Source organism: Sturnira hondurensis, unplaced genomic scaffold, assembly GCF_014824575.4.
Source record: "Sturnira hondurensis isolate 20B ecotype Veracruz unplaced genomic scaffold, ASM1482457v3 Scaffold0007406, whole genome shotgun sequence".
Lineage (NCBI taxonomy): Eukaryota > Metazoa > Chordata > Mammalia > Chiroptera > Phyllostomidae > Sturnira > Sturnira hondurensis.
In genome coordinates, this window is record NW_028080037.1 from 25611 (window position 1) to 50013 (window position 24403).

Sequence of the window (24403 nt, forward strand, 5' to 3'; positions counted from 1 at the left end):
GAATGTGCAGTGTGTGCAGTGCATTCAGGGCCCAGGAAAGCTCTCCAGTGTCCTGCATTTAAGGGGACAGCACACTCCACCTTCAGGCCTTGCAGAATGTCAGCATCATCTTCTCAGCCTTCGTCTCCTGAGGAAGGTGTTTCAAAATCCTTGAGGCCGTGGTGGGGTGGGGGCACTGCTTTCTGGGGAGCAGAGGAGAAACATGACACTGAGTGGTGGCTCTCAGGTGGGACCACAGGCATTGTCCTCTGTGCCCTAGCCTATTTCTCTATGGTTTTGCAGCTTTTTGCTCAGGTGATGCCTTCTAATAAGGGCCCCCAAATGCCTCAGTTGCTGTGGTTGGTAATGGGAGGTCAGGATGCAGCAAACCCAAGCCCCTCCCACAGGTCAGCATGGCATGGACAATCACAGGGCTTACTGGACAGATAGGCTTGTGCTGTGGTCTCTCTCCTGTTGTCCTTTTAGGAAGCTCTCTCTGGGCACCAGATGGACTACTGATGTTCCCCAATGCCCCCCTTGGTCTCATGAGGCAAAGGAGAGATGGCGCTATCCCTCCCATCTACTTCCCAGAGAACGACTGAGGCTCATTCCCAAAACTGTAGGTCAGGAATTGACAGACCTAGGCAGGCCTAGGAGGAACGGAAATTCACCAGGCGGGAAACTGCACTGTGGAAAACTGCCTGCCTCAGAAACTGCCTGCCGACCCTACCCAGGACGAACAGATGCTCAGCTAAGATTGGAATCTGGTGTGGGCCTATTCAGCATAACAGGATGTGGCTTTAACCTGAGCTGAGAAGATGTACCAAGAACAATGGTCAGCAGAAACGGTACCCAGCCACCAGCTCTAGCCAATCAGACTCGACACCCCAACCAGTCACCCTTTGCTGTTTTTTGTGCTTAAAAACCCTGCCCTAAGAACAAGCGAGAGAGTCCCAACCTCCTTTGGTTGGCTCCACTTTCTCCACTTTCCCCCACTAATAAACCCTGCAACTTAGCTCACCGCGTCTGTCTGGTTTGTTGAATGACTCCAACCTAACAGGAATGGCCAAGGGCAAGCTCTGATCTCATTCTGGGAGCCCCGCTGAGGGGAGTCAGACTCGATGGGGACTGTTCTCTGCAGGTTCTGTTCCTGTGTCGTCTGCAGATCAAATCGAACAAGGAAGAGAAAGTCCAGGTCTCCTTCAGCATCGTTGGCCCAGGCGCTGACCCACCTCCTTTCTTTTTCTTTATCCTCCCCCAAGGGCATTTCTGTCATTGCTTTTAGAGAGAGGGGTGGGGGAGAGACAGAGAAACATCGATGCAATGATTGGTTGCCTCCCATACACATGCCTACCAGGGATCGAACCCTCAACCTAGGTACGTGCCCTGACTGGAATGGAACCCTCAACCTTTCAGTTACAGGACGCTGCTCCAACCAACTGAGCATCTGGCCAAGGAAGGCAAACCTCCTTGGGTGTTTGTTGTAAGAAGGGAAAGTCGGTGGCTGCAGGTGACGACAACCCTGGACAGGAAGAAGCGATCGCGCTGTTGCGAGTGTCTCCTGTGTGGCCTCACTTCCTAAACACCTCAGGCAGCCACTTGTCTTGTGAAGTCATTCACGACACACTTTTTAGCCCCTTTCACATTCCAGGGGCTGCACAGGAAGGTTAGGCAGGTGGGCAGGGCTGGGCGCACACCTGAGCTGTGAGCTTGTGGACAAGATCTGGGACTCGCTGGGCGGGAAGGTTACATGGCAGGCCAGCCTCTGAGCTCAAAGCAGACAGCAGCAGCTGGAAAATAAATGAAACTGAAAATTCCGCACGAAAGCTCATTCTGATGGGCTGATTTCCTGTCCCCCTCACCTGCCAATGGCAGCCACTGCTGTTTTCTCCCCTTTCCTCCCTTTTCTGTCATCATAGTCGCTTTGTCCCCACAGCAAACCCCTGCTCACCAGCCAGCACCAACCGTCTCCTGATGACCCCATGAGGGGAACAGCCACCTCAGGTCCATTCACGGACCAAACTCCAAAGTCTTGGTTTAAGCAACCAGAACTCGCTCCCCCCACCCAGCTCTCCCCTCTGGCTTGTGAGGCCAGTGTCCAGACAGGACACCTCTGACATTGTCAGGGAAAGAGGGGCAAGTGTCTGGGAGCAGTGGCACAGGTGGGGGGATCAGACCTGGGACGGTCACATGCCCTTCCCTCAGGTCACTGGTAGTGTCATGTTAGTAGGGAACAGTGTTCCCACAGCTACAGCAGTGTCAGAAAAAGCCCTAAATCTTTCCAAATGAGTGAACAAATAACCATGGAATTGCTACAGTGATGCAGTGGACTACACGGCTGTATCCCTTCACAGGCAGTATTACCGTCTGCACAGTGAGGGGACTGAAACAGGAGCACGTTGCATTATAGATTTCTGTGCTAATTTTGTAGCCATGCTCATTGTCAGCTGTTGGGATACCAACTCACCTCTGCGTTTCCCTGCAGGCGCCACCAGGATGCACTTCACAGCAATGGACACAGCTGCCGACGAGAACACCCACAACGCAACGACGGCTCACACCACGGTGCCTCAGCACAGCACGCTCACCATCAGCAGCACACGGGCATCGTCACTGTGTTCATTTCAGGGCTGGACTGACAGGGAGGGGGCAGGAGGGGCCACTGGGTGGGGTGGGGTCCATGTATATTTGCCCCAGCTGGTGGGCACAGACACTGGCCAGTCAAAACAGACACTGGCCAATCAGAGCAGACACCAGCCAATCAGAACAGAGTCTTAATTAGAACATGCGCCAACCAGTCAGAAGGGGCACCTGCCTCAGACAGGGTCCTGCTGGTGCCCACAGGCTGACTCTGAGCCCTGAGCACAGTAAGCCCTAAGGAATCACCAGAGTACATCAGAAATGTGCTCACAAGACTGCCCTGAACGTAGCAGGATGAAACGGCCTCTCTCAAAATTAGACCACATTCTCTGCTGAACATAGAAAACACTCCCAGCATCGCCCGCCACCATGAGAGTGGAACACATAACTGAAGGGGTCCCAGAACCCACTATCTGGTGCTGGGACTGGGAATATATGGATCAGATCCCTGTCCAGGTAAAGTCTCCTCAGGTCAGTTCTGGGAGGGGATGGTCTGAAATCACCAAACGTTGCCTCTTTGTGGAGCAGAGGGGCTGAGGCAGAAGCTGAGCTGCCTGTCAGCCTTGCTTTGAATGCCTCACAGGACCCGACCCAGAAACTGGTCATTTAACAGAGAAGGTGCTCCTTCTAGGTGGGTGCCTCAGGGGCTCCTCATCTGCTCTCTGGATGGCACTTGGTGGACGGACCCAACCCGCCTCTGATGCCCAGGGTGGAGCACTGGGTGTCTGTCTGCAGAGGGTGCCCATGTACAGCTCTAAGGTTCAAGATGACGACCTCCAAGGTGATGAGTCAAGTTCCACAGTGACAGCTGGACTCACACTCACTGATGCCGACAGCCACCCTCCCATCTCCAGCCTGACCATGTCCAGCAGAAGCCATCGCATACCATGTGATCTGTGTTTGCTGGAGGATCATGCGTTAGGGCCGCACTGCATTAGGGCCGCACTGTCACCTGGGCCCATGATCCTCAGCCAGGTGGCTCATTAGAATGCTCTGGGCCTCACTGGGACACCAACAGACTCTCTGTCCCAGAGCAAAGGCAGCCATCTGTGGCCTGGGAAGTGACTTGAACAGGGCGACAAGGGCAGCAGGCAGAGTCCATGACAAAACCCAGATGCAGTTGCTCTGAGGGTAAGGGAGGGGCTCTGACTCCAACCACGAATTCCCATCACATTGGAGTTGGGATGCACAGGCATCCTTCCTGTGACGGTCCAGCCACCATGATGCTTGGGCGTCCCTGTGGTCAGTGCTTGTCCAGATATCAGCCAGACCAGCCAAGTCCTCAGGTCTCTGCTCAGGGCCTTGGATGACCAAGAAGAATCATCCTTTCCAGTTCACCGAGCAGTGTGTTCTGCACATTTTACCTGCATGGTCTCAAATCTATGAGGCAAAAACACCTTCAGCCATGTGCCCAGAAATGTTGGCAAGATGGTTCAAGAGCATGACTGCACTATGTCTCCATCACACAGTCCAGGCCTAGAGGCCCAGCTGCGGGGCAGCCCAGCCGCAACACCAGGCACACAGCTTTAGCTGTCCTTCTGCTCTGTCTTCTCGGTCCTGTATTTTGTCCTCCTGTACTTCCAGCATCACAATAACACTCGTCCAGTCCCAGAAACTAGGAGAGAGCGGGGTGAGAACCAGTTTCTTTTGAACTGGGAGGCCACTATTGTTGGGCTTGTTACAGTTGGGAAGCCCTCCCCACTCTGGAGGAAGCCACCTTTTGTGTCTTTTTGATAGGAGACTCAAAAATTGGAAAATTTTAGTTTAAGGTAAATAGTTAATAAACCTAGTGGGTAATGCATATGTTAAAGCCATTGTTTCAGGAATTGCAGGTAAGGCCCACTGCCTCTGGAGACATCTGAACCGTTGTATTCCAGGGAGAGACAGATGACCACTACCCTCCATAACACTCACCAGACACTGCCTGGGGGGACAGCCAACAGCCAAAGGCAAGAATGCTGCAGTTTTCTTTAAATCTAATCTTCCCTGAATTCAAAACCCTTCACCACACTTTGTTCTCTAAAAAAAGGCCAGCTTGGCCAGCTTGGAAGGAAGTGTAAGACAGTTCGTTAGGGTGTGAATCCTTGTCTTCTCATATGGCCATCTAAATAAAGCACCCATAATGATTCAATCCGTCTCTGCTTCTTGGGTCTGGACGGTGACAGGTGGCTTTTCCCATCTCACTTTGATCCTGAGACAGAGACGCTGTAAACAGAAAAGATACTGGTGTTCGGGCTGCCTGTCACAACCAAACACAATAAGCAATGACAGCAATTGATCTTTTATGGGCACTTTATTCAGATGGCCAGCGATCTGAGAAGATGGTGGTTCATATCCTAACAAACCATCTTGTGTTCTCTTTCTAGGCCAGACTTTTTTTACATATACTTTATTGATCGTGCTATTACAGTTTTCCCATTTCTCCCGACTCTGCACAGCCCCTGCCATCCAAATCCCCCCCCTTTAGTTCATGTCCGTGTAGCATAAGTTCTTTAGCTTCTACATTTCCCATACTATTCTTGCCCTCCCCCTGTCTATTTTCTACCTACTGCCTATGCTAATTATTCTCTGTACCTTTTCCTCCCTCTCCTCCTCATACTCTCCTGTTGCTAACCCCCCATGTGATCTCCATTTCTGTGGTTCTGTTCCTGTTCTGGTTGTTTGCTTGGTTTGCCTTTGTTTTAGGTGTGGTGGTTAATAGCTATGAGTTTGCTGTCATTTTACTATACACCTTTGTTATCTTCTTTTTCTTAGATAAGTCCCTTTACATGTCATATACACAGGCCTGCGAACCAGAGAATCGCGGTTCGATTCCCAGTCAGGGCACATGCCTGGGTTGCAGGCTGGTCCCCTGCAGGCCAACTCCCAGCAGGGGATCCACGAAAGGCAACCATACATTGATGTTTCTTTCCCTCTCCTTGCCCTCTAAAGATAAATAAATAAATAAAATCTTTTAAAAATGGATTGTGTAATATAAAAAAAAACATTTCATATAATAAGGGCTTGGTGATGATAAACTCCTTGAACTTGACCTTATCTGAGAAGCACTTTATCTGCCCTTTCATTCTAAATGAAAGATTTGCTGGATAGAACAATCTTGGATGTAGGTCCTTGCCTTTCATGACTTGGAATACTTCTTTCCAGCCCCTTCTTGCCTGTAAGCTCTCTTTTGAGAAATCCGCTGACAGTCCGATGGGCACTCCTTTGTAGGTCCCCTTATCTCTTGCTGCTTCTAGGATTCTCTCCTTCATTTTCATCTTGGCTAATGTAATTATGATGTGCCTTGGTGTGTTCCTTCTTGGGTCCAACTTCTTTGGCACTCTCTGAGCTTCCTGGATTTCCTGGAAGTCTATTTCCTTTGCCAGACTGGGGAAGTTCTCCTTCATTATTTGTTCAAGTAAGTTTTCCACTTGTTGCTCTTCCTCTTCCCCTTCTGGTACCCCCATAATTTGAATGTTGGAACGTTTAAAGATGTTCTGGAGGTCCCTAAGCCTCTGCTCATTTTTTGAATTTTTGTTTCTTCCTTCTTTTCTGTTTGATTGTTTCTTTCTTCCTTCTGGCCCACTCCATTGATTTGAGTCTCAGTTTTCTTCACATCACTATTAGTTCCCTGTGCATTTTCCTTCATTTCCCTTCATTTCCCTTCATTCCCTAGTGCAGCCTTCATTTTTTTCATCTAATTTGTGACCAAAATCAACCCATTCTGTGAACATCCTTGATCACCAGTGCTTTGAACTGTGCATCTGATAGGCTGGCTATCTCTTGGTTGCTTAAATGTATTGGCTCTGGGGTTTTGATCTGTTGTTCTGTTTGAGCCATTTTGTTTGTTTGTTCATTTTTTAATTTTTTTTGGTCTGGTTGTGCCTATTACATAGTGAGGCTTGGAGCCTTAGGTGTTCACCAGGGAGGGGCAATGCATTGTGACGCTGTATGTGGGGGTGGGGTGAGAGAGGAAACGATGGTGCTTGCTCTGCTCTCATATTTCAGTCCCTTGTGCCACTTCCCACAAGCAAATTGGGCCCTTCTGGTGCTGGTTCCCAGGCGTGTGGGTTTTTGCGTATGTTCTAGAACCCTGTGGGTCTCTCCAGCAAACTCTCCTGTGAGGCCGGGAGTCTCTCCAGGCACCTCAACCCCCACAAATGTTTTCAATCAGTGCTTTTAGGCTTTATTTCCCAGATCTGGGGCCCTGGGTTGCACAGTCTGTCTCACTGCCCATTTTCACCTAGTTTATTTGTGCACAAATGTATGTCCTCAGTCAGCCAGTAGCCTTGCATGCCTCACTGGGTCTGCCTGTTGCCACCCCACACCCAGAGTCTGACAGTCACCACCTGCACGCCTGGGACTGCCAACCACTGCTTTTTCCTGCTGTGACCCCTCTCTGCCAGCTGCCAATTCCACCCCTCTTACCCGTCTGGATGAATGGTTGTCGGTTTTCCATAAGTTCAATTTTCTGTTAGATCTGGTTGTGTTTTTATTTCTAAATATTTGTTGTCCTTAATTTTGGTTGTGTGAGGAGGCACAGTGTGTCTACCTATGCCTCCATCTTGGCTGGAAGTCTAGTCCAGACTTTTTATTCCAGGGAATAAACAAGGTGCAGTGAGGCCTTTGAGATTCAGGAAGGATTAGATAATAGAAGCTACAACATTCCTGTCCCGGCAGTGAGCTGTTCCCAGGTGCAGTGGTCATCTGTCTCTCCCTGGAACATAAAGGTATGGTTGCCTCCAACTTGTCCCCATGTGGTCATCTTTAGCAGTGCCCCAGGAGGTCAGCTGTTTTCCCAGGAACCAGGATGAGCCTTATCTCTAGTTTCAGAAACAAAAGCTTTAACATACACATCACTTGCTAGATTTATAACTTTCTACTTTAAGCTGAAATTTTACAAATCTTGAGTCCCCTATCAATGCAGGACACAGAAAATGGCAGGGGTTTGTGCCCTTATTCCCAGTGACAGAAATGTGAAGGCATGTCTGGTCCTGAGCAGTAAACCTAGCACTGCCCCCAACGTGACGGGCAGATGTCAGGGTCTCACCTGGGGCTGCCGGGCATTCCAGCTTGACTCTACTGAAGATTGCCCAGCCCTGAAACATAGTCAGAGGGGCTGTGACAGGGAGGGGGGGGGCGGGACTGTCTGCAGGAGACACTCCAGGCCTGACTTCTGGCTCCACTCCCAGCCCTGCAGGGCCACAGTCAGGGCCTGAGGGTCTGTAGTCTTGGCACAGCCTCTTGAGGATGCTGCTGCCTCCTCCTCCTGCCAGGGGTTCACCTGGGATCCGGGCTGCCAGTAGTTCAGTCCCTGCTCCTTGTCTGACTGGACTCTGGGTCTTGGGGTGGGATGAAACTCACTGTCAGCTAGGAGCCTGTGAGGAGCCACCCAGCCCCTGACCCCTGGCTCCTGTCCCTACCTTTGCTAAGGCCCCTGACTGTGGTTTGTCTCTGCCAAGCATCTCCCTTGGGTGTCTTGGTATTTTGTCTTTCTTTGTAAGCATCATCTGTATAACTCTAAGTGCCCATGGTTATAGTTTTGTCCTAGAAAGGGCAAAAATAAAATAACATAAATTTAAAAAATTAGGCATGTTGTGCTATAAAGCAAGTTCCAATAGATTTCAACTGAATGAAATTATATAAGGTATGCTACTTGTTCTCACTGCCAATAATCTAGAAATCAGGAACAGAGGGTCACTAGAAACTCCTTTTATTTAGATGTTATAAAGTACACTTCTAAATCACTCCCCAAAACAAATCACAAATGGAGTTAGAAATAACCTAAACCAAATGATAATAAAAATACTGCGTACCAAAGCCAGATCATTCAGGTTCCACAAATTATCAAGGTCAGTGGTTCTCAAGCACAAGTTATTTTGCCCCCAGGGGGACATTGGGTAAAGCAGGGACACATTTTAGAGTGTCATAAGAGTAGAGGTGAGGGAGTGTGTTACTGGCCAGCAGTGAATAGAGATAATGGATGCTAATAAGCACTCACAATGCAGAAAAGAAATGCTCCAGGGGAGAGAAGATGGCGGTGGAGTAGGATGGAGTAGATTCTATTTCCCCGTACACATGGGAGAAAATCCTGGTCGATCTACGGAGGAACAGCGCAAACAGCCAACAGTTCCCCAGCATATATGAAAATAAGAGACCAGAAATTGTAGCGGACACTAAAAAAACAGATGGCTGCAGAACAGTAGGGTCTCAGGGACTGGAGTGGAGACAGGAGCGGTGGCAGTCTCGGCCCACGCCCGGTGCCCGGTGGGTCTACTGCTGACTCTTTGGGAGCCCTAGGCCTGCTGCAAGGTCCCTGGGAGAGAGCCGGGTTATTGGCTCCCTCCCTCCTCGGCCAAACAAAGTCGGGCACCAGAGAGACCTGTTTGCTTGAGTTTAAAGAGAGGGTGATAAGGACAAAGGGCCATGATCAACCTCGGAGTCCGGTCAACAGCTTGGGAAAATTGAGAGGCACTGTGTTGAGCTTGGACTCCAATAGTCACTGGTCTGCCTGGGGGGTTGGGCTGTGCTGAGTGGCAGGCTTTCTTAAGAAAATTTTTTGGGACTTCTGCCAAGATGGAGGCATAGGTGGAAACACTGTGCCTTCTCCCACAACCAAGTTTGAATACAACAAAAGTTTTGGAGAACTAGGACACACCCAAAGACCAGAAAACGGAATTATACAGAAGTTCAACAGCTACGAACCGTTCAACGGGGACGGTAAGAGAGGCAGAGCCAGCAGCGGAGCTGGGTCGGGCAGGACAGACCTAGGCACACAGGCAGCTCAGAACCCGTCGGGGTGCGGGGCAGACTGACCAAGGTTGCACATTTGCGCACAGTGAGACGGACCACGCAGGCCCCAGGGGGCGAACCCAGTGGTGGAGGGCTGACAGCGGTGGCACACTCGCATGCAGTGGAATGAAACGTGTGGGTCTGGTGACGGTGGTGGCTGCGGTGTCGGTGGGGGTCGTGGCAGCAGGCGGCAGAGGGAAGCCATTGTCCCTCTTTGACCCCGCCCCCACATACACAACGTCACAACCCGGCGACTGAGTTGCTCTGCTCTGGTGAAAACCTAGGGCTCCGATCCTGCTACTTAACAGGCATAAACAGCCCAAAAGACGGCGCAAGAAGAACTCAAAGTCCCAGAGCCAATAACTCTAAGCGACCAACAGATTGCCAGCCTCTCAGAAGCCCAATTTAAGACACTATTTATCAGGATGCTCACAGAATTGGTAGATTACAGTCACAAATTAGAGGAACATATGAAGGCTAAACTAATTGAAATGAAGGGAGATGTCCAGGAAACCAATAGCGATGGAAAGGAAACTGGGACTCAAATCAAGGGAGTGGACCAGAAGGAAGAAAGAAACAACCAAACACAAAAGAAGGAAGAAACAAGAATTCAAAAAAATGAGGAGAGGCTCAGGAATCTCCAGGACATCTTTAAACGTTCCAACATCTGAATTATAGGGGTACCAGAACGGGAAGAGGAACAGCCACGAGTGGAAAACTTACTTGAACAAATAATAAAGGAGAACTTCCCCCATCTGGCAAAGGAAATAGACTTCCAGGAGGTCCAGGAAGCTCAGAGAGTGCCAAAGAAGTTGGACCCAAGAAGGAACACACCAAGGCACATCATAATTACATTAGCCAAGATGAAAATGAAGGAGAGAATCCTAGAAGCAGCAAGAGATAAGGGGACAGTCATCTACAAAGGAGTTCCCATCAGACTGTCAGTGGATTTCTCAAAAGACCTTACAGGCAAGAAGGGGCTGGAAAGAAGTATTCCAAGTAATGAAATCCAAAGACCTGCAACCAAGATTGCTCTACCCAGCAAAGCTTTCATTTAGAATGGAAGGGCAGATAAAGTGCTTCTCATATAAGGTCAAATTCGAGGAGTTCATCATCACCAAGCCCTTATTATATGAAATGTTAAAGGGACTTATCTAAGAAAAAGACGATAAAAAATATGAACAGTGAAAGGACAGCAAACTCACAGTTAGTAACAATCACAGCTAAAACAAAAGCAAACTAACAGGACAGCTAGATTGGGAGAGGAACCATAGAAATGGAGATCACATGGAGGGTTAGCAAGAGGGAAGTGGGAGGAAGAGAAGGGGGGAGAAGGTACAGAGAATAAGTAGCATAGGTGGTGGGTAGAAAATAGACAGGGGGGAGGGCAAGAATACTATGGGATTTATAGAATCTAAAGAACTTGTGACACATGGACATGAACGAAAGGGGGGATGGTGGGGGAGGGGTGTGCAGGGTGGAGGGGAATGAAGGCGGGGAATAGGACAACTGTAATGGCGTAATCAATACAGTATAATACAAATTAAAAAAAAAAAAAAGACTCCACGGCCAGACCCCAGAATTGGAGCTGGACAATGAACCCTACTTGCCAGATGCCAGACACAAAAACTGAACCATACTAGTCAGGGTTTGTAATATTCTTAATAACATTTCTATAAGTGAGCTTGGATCCAATACTTCAATATAAAATTCATTGTTTTCATAATAAATGATTTTTATATCTAAAACAAACAGTGACTGTGTGACACAGTATATTTTTCACTGTGGAAATGTTTTGGGAACCACCCTGCCTGGTTGCAGAAGCTGTAACCCCTCAAGGCTAAGGCTGAGGTGAGCAATCTTCAGACCAGAAACCACTAAGGAGACAAAGCTTATCTCCCTGCCAGGGGTGCTGCTTCTGCTCCTTTTACTTCACCCTGCCTGGCCCCCAGTGCTTGATCCGTTAGCCAGTGGTGGGTAAGATTTCCCAAAGTGGGGAATGACCAACAACAGGCATGATCACGGGAAGGCCTCAGGGAAGGACTTGGGGGACCATAGCAAAAGGGGGTAATGGACCCTCACCCCTCAGCCTTTACAGAGCCTGAGTCCTCATTCTGTCTGCAAGAAGTCTCCTAATCTCTTGGCTGCCTGACTTAAGCCTGCAACAATGACAGAGGGCAGTGCAGCCTTGTGCTGGCAAGGGCGGGTTCCCCAGGTGATCAGGCCTAAGAAAGAATGCATAAAATCCTGTGAAACCTGCTTTGCTACGAATGCTCTCGGTTTTCTGATAAGGGTCTGAGCAGGAAATGAGTTTGTTTCCCAAACTTTTGTAGCCCTTTAGCTAACAGACCCTGACTCAGAATAAGCCCTAGTAGTTCTTTGTATGCTATCTCTTCTTTGATCCTTACTGCCTGACAATGATTAAGAAGCTTTACCTGTATTCCTGTGCAAAATGAACCCAATAAAAGCCCATTCAGGAAAAGGCTCCAGGTCCTTCTCCTTTGAGAGATTGGCCACCTTTCCTCCCCAAGCAGATCATGTCTTGGTAGACTTATTCTCATCTGCAGCAGACGGGGGGTGAGGGGAGGGTAGCTCTTCGGGCAAAACTCCCACAAAGTAATGTTCCTGCTGGAATAGAGTTTTGGATGCAAATTAGACACTTTGGGTGGTCAAGGTGCTATTCGGATAAGCAAGGCAGCACAGGCCACTGGATGTAATGAGAGTTTGCAGAATTTTTGTCGAGTAATTTTTAAATGCATACATATACAACCAGCTACTTCTCCTCCATTCTTCTATCTATAAAAAAAATATTTATAGATAGGTTTCTTTTAAGCAAAGGAGAAAACAAATGACACAACGTTCCAAATGACATGAAGAAAAAGTAAGTTTTCCCCTGCACGTTGCCCAGACCCTGATCCCTGTGACCAGTCTCTGTGTCTCCTTTCAGCACATGTCTTTTGCCTGGGTTGTTGTTGGTGGTGGTGGTGGTGGTGTTTTAACACAATTTGTTTTGCAGGATCCTTTTCTCACATAATAACATTATTTAGAAATTATTCTCTGTTACAATTCATTACAACCACCTTACTGAGTTTTATTTCTTTAATGAAATACGATATATTCTCAACCATTTTATTTTATTTTTCTTTCTTTTTAAGATTTTATTTATTTATCTTTAGAGGGGAAGGGAAGGAGAGACGGAGAGAAATATCAATGTATGGTTGCTTCTGGTGTGTCCCCTGCCGGGAACTGGCCTGCAACCCAGGCATGTGCCCTGACTGAGAATTGAATCGCGATCGTCTGGTTCACAGGCCCGTGCTCAATCCACTGAGCTACACCAGCCAGGGCTATTCTCAACCATTTTAACATTTTATAATATTTGACAGTGTAAGCAAAACATAATCTAACAAATTCTCTTCTACTGAAAACTTTAAAATTATATGTTATATAAGTGTTGGATACAATATTTTAAACATACTTCATTTTGCACACAGGGAAGCATAACTGAGGGGGGATTTTTAGTGTTTTTCTTTTAATTTCATTTATTATTTTGAAAGTGAGAGAGATAGAAAGTTGCTCCACTTATGTATTCACTCATTGGTTGCTTCTTGTATGTGCCCTGACTGGAGAATGAACTAACCACCTTGGAATATAGGCAGGACACTCTTACCAACTGAGCTACCAGGCCAGGGCTACTAGGGGAAATTTTTGAAAAGTGGAATTTCGATCAGAGGGTATGAGGATGTTATTTCTGGATGGCTATTCTCAAAATAATCACAGGGAAGCCTGCACCAAAGGACCCTTCCTGGAGTCTTTCAGAGCAAGGGCAGTGCACCTGCTTGCTCAACAGCCTCAGAGATGTCAGGAGTCCTCTGGATCCCCATATGGGCCACCATAGTATGTTGACCTTAAAAATATAGCAGTCAGTTATTTTAACAGAAGATAAGGGATTTATTCAGGAACAGTAAAAAAATGCAATTTAGGGCAAGCAAACTAGCAAAAGTCATAGGCAAGCTTTCTCTCTGGCTGAGTTGCTGGGGAGTTGGTTTCTCCTGGGAGCACACAGTACCATCTACATGTTGGGGCCTGTGACAGACAGTTTTTCCTGTATTTGACTCTGGGTGATGCTGTGTCAGGACCCCCACTAACCTCCAACTGCACTTTAGTGAGGTTCCCTTTATGCAGTTTCACAGTAATAATTAGTTACTTAGCTCATTTCTAGTCCATGGAAATCAAGTTATATTTATATGCTCAAAATGAGGTAAGGACCAGAAACACTCTTCCCACCTTCTCCCATGAAAGCCATTAGCAGCTACACTGACCCTGCTTTGTGTACCCCTGTCCTCAAACTTGATATCTTATTTTTATGCAATTACTTGTAGGTTTTTCTCAATATTTTACAAATTTATTTAGTTTTGCTTGGTTTTATCTTGTTTTCCTATTTCTGAAATGTTTTTGTACCTGAGTTACTTAAACATACTTATTTCTCGTAATGCCACTTCTTTGAGACGTGAAATTCTCCTAGTGTGTTTTCCAGTGTACTTATTATGTCATTTGTTACGTTTAAATCTTTGAGCCCTCTGGGACTTATTTTATGTCTGTGAATAGTGTGGTCAGAATTTACTGACTTAAGTTTCCAGTGAATGCAGTGCAGTCTTGACCGTGTGCTCACTGGTCACGGGTATCTTGCAAAAGTGGGTTTGACAAGGGAGGGCAAGAACGGGCCTAGAGGAAAGTTGGGGACCCCGACCACAGTCTGGTAGAACAAAGACACTTTGTCAGGCTGCAGGAGAGCCACGTTCACCCTAAAGACAGGCCTGGGTTCGGAGCTCCCAGCTCCTGTGGGTCGGGTCCCTCACCAGCCGCTGGGGAACCGCCAAAACCAGCTAAACGCTGCAGGCTGTGTGACAGTGCTTGGGGGACCCAGAGTAGCCAATCCCCGCGGAGTGAGGCGGGTCTTCCGCCGGCCAGTCCTGTACCAAGGGAGCTCCGCCCCCCTGCCCCGCCCTTCCAGCTTCTTCTGACCACTCATTGGGGGACAGGGCCCTGGGATCACAGCACTGATTGGCGGGCTGCTGCCCTGTGGCTATCCAGGCCCCATCCTCGCCTCAAGCGCCCTCCCTCCTTCCGAGGGCGGGAAGCCCAGGGGCCCGGAGAGGACCCTCCATCATCGAGATGGGCAGCGCAGCAAGGGTACCCGGGAATTGATCGGTAAGCGGGGAGCCTTGCCACGTGCAACCCTTAGCCTGAGACCTTCAAAGTCCAGCCTGGGAGACCCCCGATGCCCTCATCCTGAGGGGCCCCGAATCCCTTCAGCATCGAGGGGCCCTTGGAGGACCCCCATGCTTAGACCCCAAACATCCCGAAAACCCCAGTTCCCCTCAGCTCGGGGCACCCTACGCACAGCTCGCCCGGAAAGACCGAGTCTCCCCAAACTCAGAGACGCTAAATGCCGTCGTCCTGGAAACGAACTCCGTGTGGGGACCCGGAAGCCCCTCGATGAGAGGCCCCGACTCTCCTCCGCCACCGCCGGGGTCTGGCCCTCCCCTCCCCCCAGGCCTCGGCGTCCTCAGCCCGGAAAACGCGGGATCGAGTCCTCAGAGACCCCGAGCCTGTCGGCCTGAGAGATGGCGGTCGGCCGGGGACCGCGCCTGCGTCCCGTGCGGGCCTCCCCAGATCCCCGGGCGCGCCTCCGCGCCCTTGAGTGGGGGGGAAGCGCATTTCCGCTCGCCTCAGGCCCAAGGCCACGCTGAGGCGGCTCCTGGAGGGAAGGGCGGGAACAAAGGCCCCGCCCCGGCCCTCAGGCCCGGTCTCTGGGCGCCAGGCCAAGGGGAGAAAGGCTGGTACCAGAACCAGAACGTGAACAGGAACTTTGGTGTGCTCACCAGCCCAGGTAGTGACTGTGCAAGTGCTGGGCCCAGGGGCCTGGGGGAGCCGCCGGGCTGCTGGGCTGGCCCCGGCTCGGGCGGCTCCCTCCTGTGTGGACATCGATGGGGAATTTGCTCCTATGTCAGAGCAGGGCTGGCGCTGATGGTGCAGCGCTCACACCTGGCTGTAGACTCTCCCATCCCGTCGGGGCCAGTCCCACGGGCTTCCTGGTGCTTTTTGCTCCTCCAAGCTGTTTGCTTTCAGACAAAGGTTTTGTCTCTTTCCAGGTCTCAGGGCCCCTCGACCAGCTTTCCTGTGTCACCACCCCAGGCAGGCCACCGAGCTCCAGGAGGAGGACCCTGAGGACGCTGATGAAGAATGGGCTCCAGGGCAGCGAGGTGAGGGGCAGGAGGAGGCGGAGCTGCCCTCCCGACACGGACCTGGTGTAGGTCAGGCTGCATCTCAGGACAGAACCAGGGGACAGGGTTTGCTTGTCCAGCGAACACGCAGGATGCAGAACAGTGTATCGTACAGTGAGGGGATATTCCTGTAAATTTCAAGTGTGCAAAATCACCTTATATATTTATAGACACATTAAGAACCTGTAAATGTATAGGAATATACAAGTGAACAAGAAATAACTAATTCAGAATAGTTGTCATTGCAAGAGAGGATGGCAGGCCTGACAAGTGAGGAGTGTTCCAACACCTGGCTGCCTGATGGTCTGCATGGAGACAGACAGAACAGTATTAATCATATTGATTACAAGACCTGGGGGGAGGGCCAGGGGCGGGAGAGGTTGATCATTGTATCATTTCCTGATGTCGGCCATGGTGCTGTTCTGTCCAGTATCATGAGTGTTCAGTGGGTAGAGTCAGTCCAGTTCATGGGTCTGGGGTTGAAACACAGCTGAAGTCAAGATGTGATCTTTAACTTGACTGGAATTCTGTTTCTGTGGTCATAAACTGTGGATGCTGACCAGAGTCTAATGATTAAGAAGGGCATGGATGGCCAGTATGTGCACAGCGGGGAGGATACCAGAAAGGAGGCGAGGTGGTTGTGGTACCCTTAGCCTGGACAAGGCCAGTTCAAATGAAGAAATCAGGACAGAGAAAGGGTTATGTTGAAAACATGGAGTTTCTGTGCAGTTACTTTTATTACATTTTTTTCAGGAGAGGCCAATTTATTTTTTAATAAATGTAATAGATGCTTTATGAAAATAGGAAGTGTAGATGACACTTTGCCTTTTTTATCATTCTAATGAAATTACCATATTTTTTGGACTATAAGACACACTTTCCCCCAAAATTTGGGCAGAAGATGGGAGTGCATCCCTGCTCCTGCCTCCTGTGACCCGGTGCCACTGCCCCCCACCCCCCTATGAGCCAGGTAAGCTACATTCAGACTATGAGACACACCATTTCCTCCCAAATTTGGGGAGACAAGTGCATCTTAGAGTCTGAACAATATGGTACTTGATGGCCCCAATAGAAGCATAGGCCTTAATGATACCTCAGAAAACATTTTCCAGTCATCCTTGGATTGTTCTTGGACTACTGTCATTCAGAATTCTGTGTCCCTAATAAGAATCTCCAGATTTTGGAAACATTTACCAACCAAAACACTGATTTCTCATCATCTTTCAGTCAAACCATCTCCAGTGGCCTTCAAGGAGAAAACAGAGTAAACATCAGAAGGTAAGTATTTCCCAAATCCTGTTGACAAGAAAATTTTCCTCATGGATAAAAAAGCAGGTAAGAGTAGAAAAATGCAGAAAGTATCCTAGGAACTGCTGCCTTCCTTTCCTGGTCTCCTCAACACATTGTCCAATTATTATCATCTTTTTTTAAAGATTTAATTTATTGATGTTTTAGAGAGATGGGAAAGGAGGCAGAAAGTGAGGGAGAGAAGCATGTGCAAGACATGCCTGCATAGGTTGCCACTTGCACACCCCCAAGTATGGAACCTGGGTTGCAACCCAGGCGTGTGCCCTGACTGGGAATAGAACTGGTGACCTTTCAGTCTGCAGGCCAACGCTCAACCCACTGAGCCACACCAGCCAGGGCTCATCATCATCATCACTACAGCAACAATAGTAACTACCATTTGTTTCATTCTCACAATGTTTCAGACTTTAAGAATTCTATGTGAGTAAGCTCACTTAAACATTACAACAACTCGATGAGGTACATAATATAACTGTCTCCATTTACAATGAAAGTGATCTTTCAGAGATATAGAAATGTTTGACTATATGTCTAAGACCCAGTATCAGTGCTAGTGCAATCTAACCCATAGTTGCTTCTCTAAACCACTTACAAACTCATTAAAACTTTCAGAGTTTTGCCCTGGCCACCATGACCAGTTGGTTGTCATGCTGCAAAGCAAAAGATCGCCAGTTTGATTCCTGGTCAGGGCGCATGCCTGGGTTGTGGGTCAGTTTCCAGGTTGGGTTGTGTGTAAAAAGCAAGTGATCAATGTTTCTTTCTCCCCGTCTCTTTGTCCCTCCCCTCCCCTCTCTCAAGAAAATGAACAAAAAAATTTTTTTAATTAGAAAAATACCTGGCTGGTGTAGCTCAGTGGATTGAGCGTGGGCCTGTGAACCAGAGGATCGCGGTTCGATTTCCAGTCAGGGCACATGCCTGGGTTGTAGTCTAGTTCCCTGCAAGCCAACTCCCAGCAGGGGACGCACAAAAGGCAACCATACATTGATGTTTCTCTCCTTCTCTCCTTCCCCTCTAAAGATAAATAAATAAATAATTTTTAAAAAAAAAGAAAAATAAATTTTCATAGTTCTTGGACAATGTAAATTTTACATTGTCTTATCCATATGTCATTACATCATTCACCTGACTGACGGTGTCAATCAAGTTCTAGTCTGCTATACTGAAGTGAGAGATGCACTAAGACCCTCTGAATGAGGAAAGTGTACGCTGTATAAGCAGTTGGTACAGTGGGTGGTCCCAGGTGAAGAAGAATGTAAAATGTCCAGGATCACAGCCTCCCACTCTAATCGAAAAAAGCATCTCCCACCCCTGAGGAGCTTCAAGTTTGATGATTGAGAAACAACAAATAATAAAATGACTTAAGGACTTCCTCTAGGTTACACATTCTTCTATAAAAACTCATCCATCTGGAACTGATTTCAAAGGCCCTTTCTTATATGAGGAAGTAACAGCTTTATCTGAGTTCCAGTGAGGCCACTCTCATCCTATTTACAATCATTTGTTCAACCCGCCTCCCTGGGCATTGTGAGCTCTTTGAGAGGCTGGTCCATACCTGAGACTTCCCAGAAGTCACAGGCCCAGATCAGGGCCCCTGAGGACCCCCAAATGTTTGCTGAATGATTTCTCTTTTTTTAAATATGTTTTATTGATTATTCCCTTACGGTTGTCCCATTTCCCCCCTTCATTCCACTCCACCCTGCACACCCATTTCTCCCCTTTAGTTCATGTCCATGTGTCACAACTTCTTTAGATTCCATATTTCCCATACTATTCTTGTCTTCCCCCCTATTTTCTACCCACCACCTATGCTACTTATTCTCTGTACCTTCTCCCCCCTTCCTCCTCCCACTCCCCTGTTGCTAACCCTCTATGTGTTCTCCATTTCTATGGTTCTGCTCCTGATCTAGCTGTCCTCTTGGTTTGCTTTTGTTTTAGCTGTGGTTGTTAATAACTGAGTTTGCTGTCCTTTCACTGTTCATATTTTTTATCTTCTTTTTCTTAGATGAGTCCCTTTAACATTTCATATAATAAGGGCTTGGTGATGATGAACTCCTTGAACTTGACCTTATCTGAGAAGCACTTTATGTGCCCTTCCATTCTAAATGAAAGCTTTGCTGGATAGAGCAATCTTGGATGTAGGTCTTTGGATTTCATGACTTGGAATACTTCTTTCTAGCCCCTTCTCACCTGTAAGGTCTCTTTTGAGAAATCAGCTGACAGTCTGATGGGAACTCCTTTGTAGGTGACTGTCCCCTTATCTCTTGCTGCTTCTAGAATTCTCTCCTTCATTTTCATCTTGGCTAATGTAATTATGATGTGCCTTGGTGTGTTCCTCCTTGGGTCCACCTTCTTTGGGACTCTCTGAGCTTCCTGGACTTCCCGGAAGTCTATTTTCTTTGCCAGATGGGGGAAGTTCTCCTTTATTATTTGTTCAAATAAGTTTTCCACTCATGGCTGTTTATCTTCTCCTTCTGGTACCCCTATAATTCAGATATTGGAATGTTTAAAGGTGTCCTGGAGGTTCCTAAGCCTCTCCTCATTTAAAAAAAATTTTCGTTTAATTTTTTAAAAATATGTTATTTATTTATTTTTAGAGAGAGGGGAAGGGAAGGAGAAAGAGTGGGAGAGAAACATCAATGTGTGGTTGCCTGTCATGTGTCTCCTACTGGGGCCCTGGCCTGCAACCCAGGCAGGTACTCTGACTGGGAATCGAACTGGCGACCCTTTGCTTCACAGATCCGCGCTCAATCCACTGAGCTACACCAGCCAGGGCTCTCCTCATTTTTTTGAATTCATGTTCCTTCATTGTTTTTTGTTTGGTTGTGTTTTTCTTCCTTCTGATCCAATCCATTGAGTCCCAGTTTCCTTCCCATCACTATTGTTTCCCTGTGCATTTCCCTTCATTTCACTTAGTTTAGCCTTCATTTGTTCCTCTAATTTGTCACTAAAATCAACCATTTCTGTGAGCATCCTGATCACCAGTGTTTTGAACTATGCATCTGATAGGTTGGCTATCTCTTGGTCGCTTAGAAGTATTGGCTCTGGGACTTTGAGCTGTTCTTCTTCTTGAGCCATAATGTTTTTTTGGTCTGTTTGCACCTGTTAAGTATGAGGTACAGAGCCTTAGGTGTTCACCAGGGCAGGGCAACCCAGATGGCTGGGTTGTGACACTGTATGTGGGGGCAGGGTCAGAGAGGGGCAATGGCGTTTTTTTCTGCTCTCTCGAATTTCAGTCCCCTCTGCTGTTTCCCACCAGCAAGTTGGGCCCTTCTGGTGCTAGTTCCCAGATGTGTGGGCTTATGCACCCTCCAGAACCCTGTAGGTCTCTCCAGGGAACTCTCTGTGAGACTGGGAGCCTCTACTGGCACCTCAACCCCCAAAAGTTTTTCCAATTGGTGCTTTTAGGCTTTATTTCCCGGGGCTGGGGCCCTGTGCTTTGCAGTCTGTCTCACTGTTTGTTTTTTCACCTGGTTTATCTGTACACGAATGGGTGACTGGGGTCAGCCAGCCACCTTGCACCCTCACTGGGTCTGCCCGTTGCCATCCCACACCTGGGATCCGCCATCCCACACCTGGGATCCGCCAACCGACGCTTGTGCTCCTGGGTTGGTCTGGCCGATCTTTCCTACGTGACCCACTAACGCCACCCCTCTTACCAGTCTGGGTGAATGGTTTGTTGTTGTTGGACTTCAGTACAATTTAATTTTCTCTCTGTTCTGGGTGCATTCTGGTTTTTAAATATTTGTTGTTTGTAAACTTGGTTGTGCAAGGAAGTACATTGTTTCCACCCATGCCTCCATCTTGGCTGGAGGTCCTGAATGATTTCACAATTACAAATTAAAGTAGAAGATGATCGATGAATGATGAAGGCAATTTCTGTGGGATTTGAAATATGGAAAGAGTTGAGGAGTAAATTGATAGCAGGACTGTAATCTCACATTTATACTGTATTTCACAATTCACAGAACACTTTGGTGAGCACTATTTCATTATACATTCACTGTAACATTGAAAATTAGCAAGTTATAGATCGTGAAACTGAGGACAACTAGCTACTGGTACAGCCTTATTCAAACAGAATTGGTGGGAACCAACTAATCTAAGTACAAATATTCTTTCTAAGGTATTGTAAATTTTATCACCATTTTATTTATTGTCTAGATATGTTTCTGCCAACCATTTCTTTATTCTCTTCCCAGTATCCTTCACTCTCAATATTATACAGACAGTTCAAAGAAAAGAGCCATCAGGCATGATTTCTAATTTTGGATTCATTACCCACATTGGCTCTGTCCCCTCTAATACTCATTCTCCCTAGTTATTTCCAAGGGTTGAAGTATTAAAGACATGCATGTAAGATGTATCATAAGCCTTAAATAATTAAATACATGTTATCTTTTAATATGTGACTCTTATATTGAAGGCAACATCCAAGATACCATTAAGCAATGAAGATAGTTTGTCGGAATTGCCAGGAACAGCAAATTTGATGACTGCAAGTGACTCAGAGCATGGCCAGAAACCAGTGTCCCCTCCTGGAGAAGCATGTGCCTTTGGAGAGCACACTAGACGAAAATCAGGTAAGAGAAAATACTTTGGAAACTTAAGTTCTTCTAAGTCCTACAGAGGGCTGATAAGTATGACCTAGGTATGTGAGGTGGACTATGGGTGGGCCTGGATTTAAGCTGGGCTAAGCCGAGACTGAAGTTACCACTGGAGCTTTTGGCAAATCCTATAAATTCTCTGACCTCCCAATGCTAATGTGTAAAGTGAAGATAAAGAAACATCCCTCGTCGACTTCCGGCAAGATGGAGGCATAGGTGGAAACACTGTGCCTTCTCCCACAACCAAGTTTGAACACAACAAAGGTTTGGAGAACTAGGACACACCCAAAGACCAGAAAACGGAATTATACGGAAGTCCGACAACTACGAACCATTCAACGGGGACAGTAAGAGAGGCGGAGCGAGCAGCGGAGCTGCGTCGGGCAGGACAGATCCCCCGGCCTAGGTGCGCAGGCAACCCGGAACCAGTCGGGGTGTGGGGCAGACTGACCACGGTCGCACATTCGCACACAGTGAGACGGACCACACGGGCCCTAGGGGGTGAACCCAGTGGTGGAGGGCTGACAGCGGTGGCACACTCGCGTACAGTGGAATGAAACACGTGGGCCTGGTGACGGTGGTGGCTGCGGCGATGGGGCCGCTGCAGCAGGCGGCAGAGGGAAGCCATTGTCCCTCTTTGACCCCGCCCCCACATAAACGTCACAACCCAGCGACTTAGTTGCCCTGTTCTAGTGAACACTTTAGGGCTCTGATCCTGCTACAGAACAGGCACGAACAGCCCAAAAGATGGTGCAAGAAGAACTCAAAGTCCCAGAGCCAATAACTCTAAGCGACCAAGAAATTGCCAGCCTCTCAGAAGCACAATTCAAGACACTATTTATCAGGATGCTCACAGAACTGGTAGATTATAGTCACAAATTAGAGGAACATAGTCACAAATTAGAGGAACATATGAAGGCTAAACTAATTGAAATGAAGGGAGATGCACAGGAAACCAATAGTGATGGAAAGGAAACTGGGACTCAAATCAATGGAATGGACCAGAAGGAAGAACAAAACATCCCACCAGAAAGGAATGAAGAAATGAGAATTCAAAAAAATGAGGAGAGGCTTAGGAACCTCCAGGACATCTTTAAACATTCCAACATCCGGATTATAGGGATACCAGAAGGGGGAAAGAAACAGCCACGAGTGGAAAACTTATTTGAACAAATAATAAAGGAGAACTTCCCCAGTCTGGCAAAGGAAATAGACTTCCAGGAAATCCAGGAAGCTCAGAGAGTCCCAAAGAAGTTGGACCCAAGAAGGAACACACCAAGGCACATCATAATTACATTAGCCAAGACCAAAATGAAGGAGAGAATCCTAGAAGCAGCAAGGGATAAGGGGACAGTCACCTACAAAGGAGTACCCATCAGACTGTCAGCGGATTTCTCAAAAGAGACCTTACAGGCAAGAAGGGGCTGGAAAGAAGTATTCCAAGTCATGAAATCCAAAGACCTACAGCCAAGATTGCTTTATCCAGCAAAACTTTCATTTAGAATGGAAGGACAGATAAAGTGCTTCTCAGATAAGGTCAAGTTCAAGGAGTTCATCATCACCAAGCCCTTATTATATGAAATGCTAAAGGGACTTATATAAGAAAAAGAAGATGAAAAATATGAACAGTGAAAGGACAGCAAACACACAGTTATTAACAACCACACCTAAAACAAAAGCAAACCAAGAGGACAGCTAGATCAGGAGTGGAACCATAGAAATGAAGAACACATGGAGGGTTAGAAACAGGGGAGTGGGAGGAGGAGAAGGGGGGAGAAGGCACAGAAAATAGCATAGATGGTAGGTAGAAAATAGGTAGTGGGGAGGGTGAGAATAGTGGGGGAAATATAGAATCTAAAGAACTTGAGACACATGGTTATAAACTAAGGGGGGGAGAATGGTGGGGGAGGGAGTGTGCGGGTGGAGGGGAATGAAGAGGGGGAATAGAACAACTGTAATGGTATAATCAATAAAATATATTTAAAAAACAAAACAAACCAAAAAAAATAAAAAAGAAACATCCCTCGTATGTTGTTTGAAAACATTAAATTGAATTTAAAACAGGTGACACATGCAAGTTGTCCAATAAATCCATCTGTGATAATAGCAAACACACTTTATCGGTGTTATGTGCCCACGCCTTTACTCAATGCCTAATACATAATGTGCACTCAATAAATATTTTATGAATGATTAAAGGTTGGCAAGTTAAACCTGGTAATGGGAAGATCTAGAAACTAAAATTGAATCAGTCATCTGAAGTTTGTGTGGAGTCTTAGTCTTCTGAACCAATAATTAATGGAGTACAACACCAGAGTATGCAAAAGGACAGGTGATAATTTGATAGGAGTAGATTGTGTTATCTGACAGCCTGGGAACTAACACTTGAGACCCCACCAACCTTGCTCACCTGGCCTTCTTCAATTCAGAACTCAGGAGGAAGGAGATGGACATGAAGATGTACAGCCTAGAAGAAAGAAAGGACTGTGTGTACCAAGAGGTCACCGAGCCCCAGGATGATGACTACCTTTGTAAGTGACCCTCCCTAAGAAGCAAGTTATGATACAGTAATTTCATCTAGTCCTTTGGTCCCCAAATCATCCCTGTCCTCTAGTGACCTGGAGTACAGGATTGAGTCTCAATGATGTCAGTACCACACTCCCTCTGAAGCTCTTTGTGTCCAGGAATATGTGCTATACCTTCCCTAAGCCCTGTTGCTCTCGCCTCCAGATTGTGAGAAGTGTCAGAACTTCTTCATTGACAGCTGTGCTGTGCATGGGCCCCCTACATTTGTAAAGGACAGTGCAGTGGAGAGGG

General features: G+C 47.4%; 1 protein-coding gene and 1 long non-coding RNA gene across 2 annotated transcripts in view; one reads left to right on the forward strand and one right to left on the reverse strand.

Annotated features, from left to right (window-relative positions):
- The window catches only part of LOC118991324 (histone-lysine N-methyltransferase PRDM9-like), a 49256-nt gene that overhangs the window by 19004 nt on the left and 5849 nt on the right, over positions 1-24403 (forward strand). The window lies entirely within an intron of this gene.
- On the reverse strand, positions 4907-23325 carry LOC118990957 (uncharacterized). Its single transcript, XR_005067322.1, has 4 exons — positions 23316-23325; positions 22737-22746; positions 9524-9531; positions 4907-5006 (listed from the first exon to the last, which is right to left on the reverse strand). It is a non-coding gene; the product is annotated as an uncharacterized LOC118990957 (long non-coding RNA).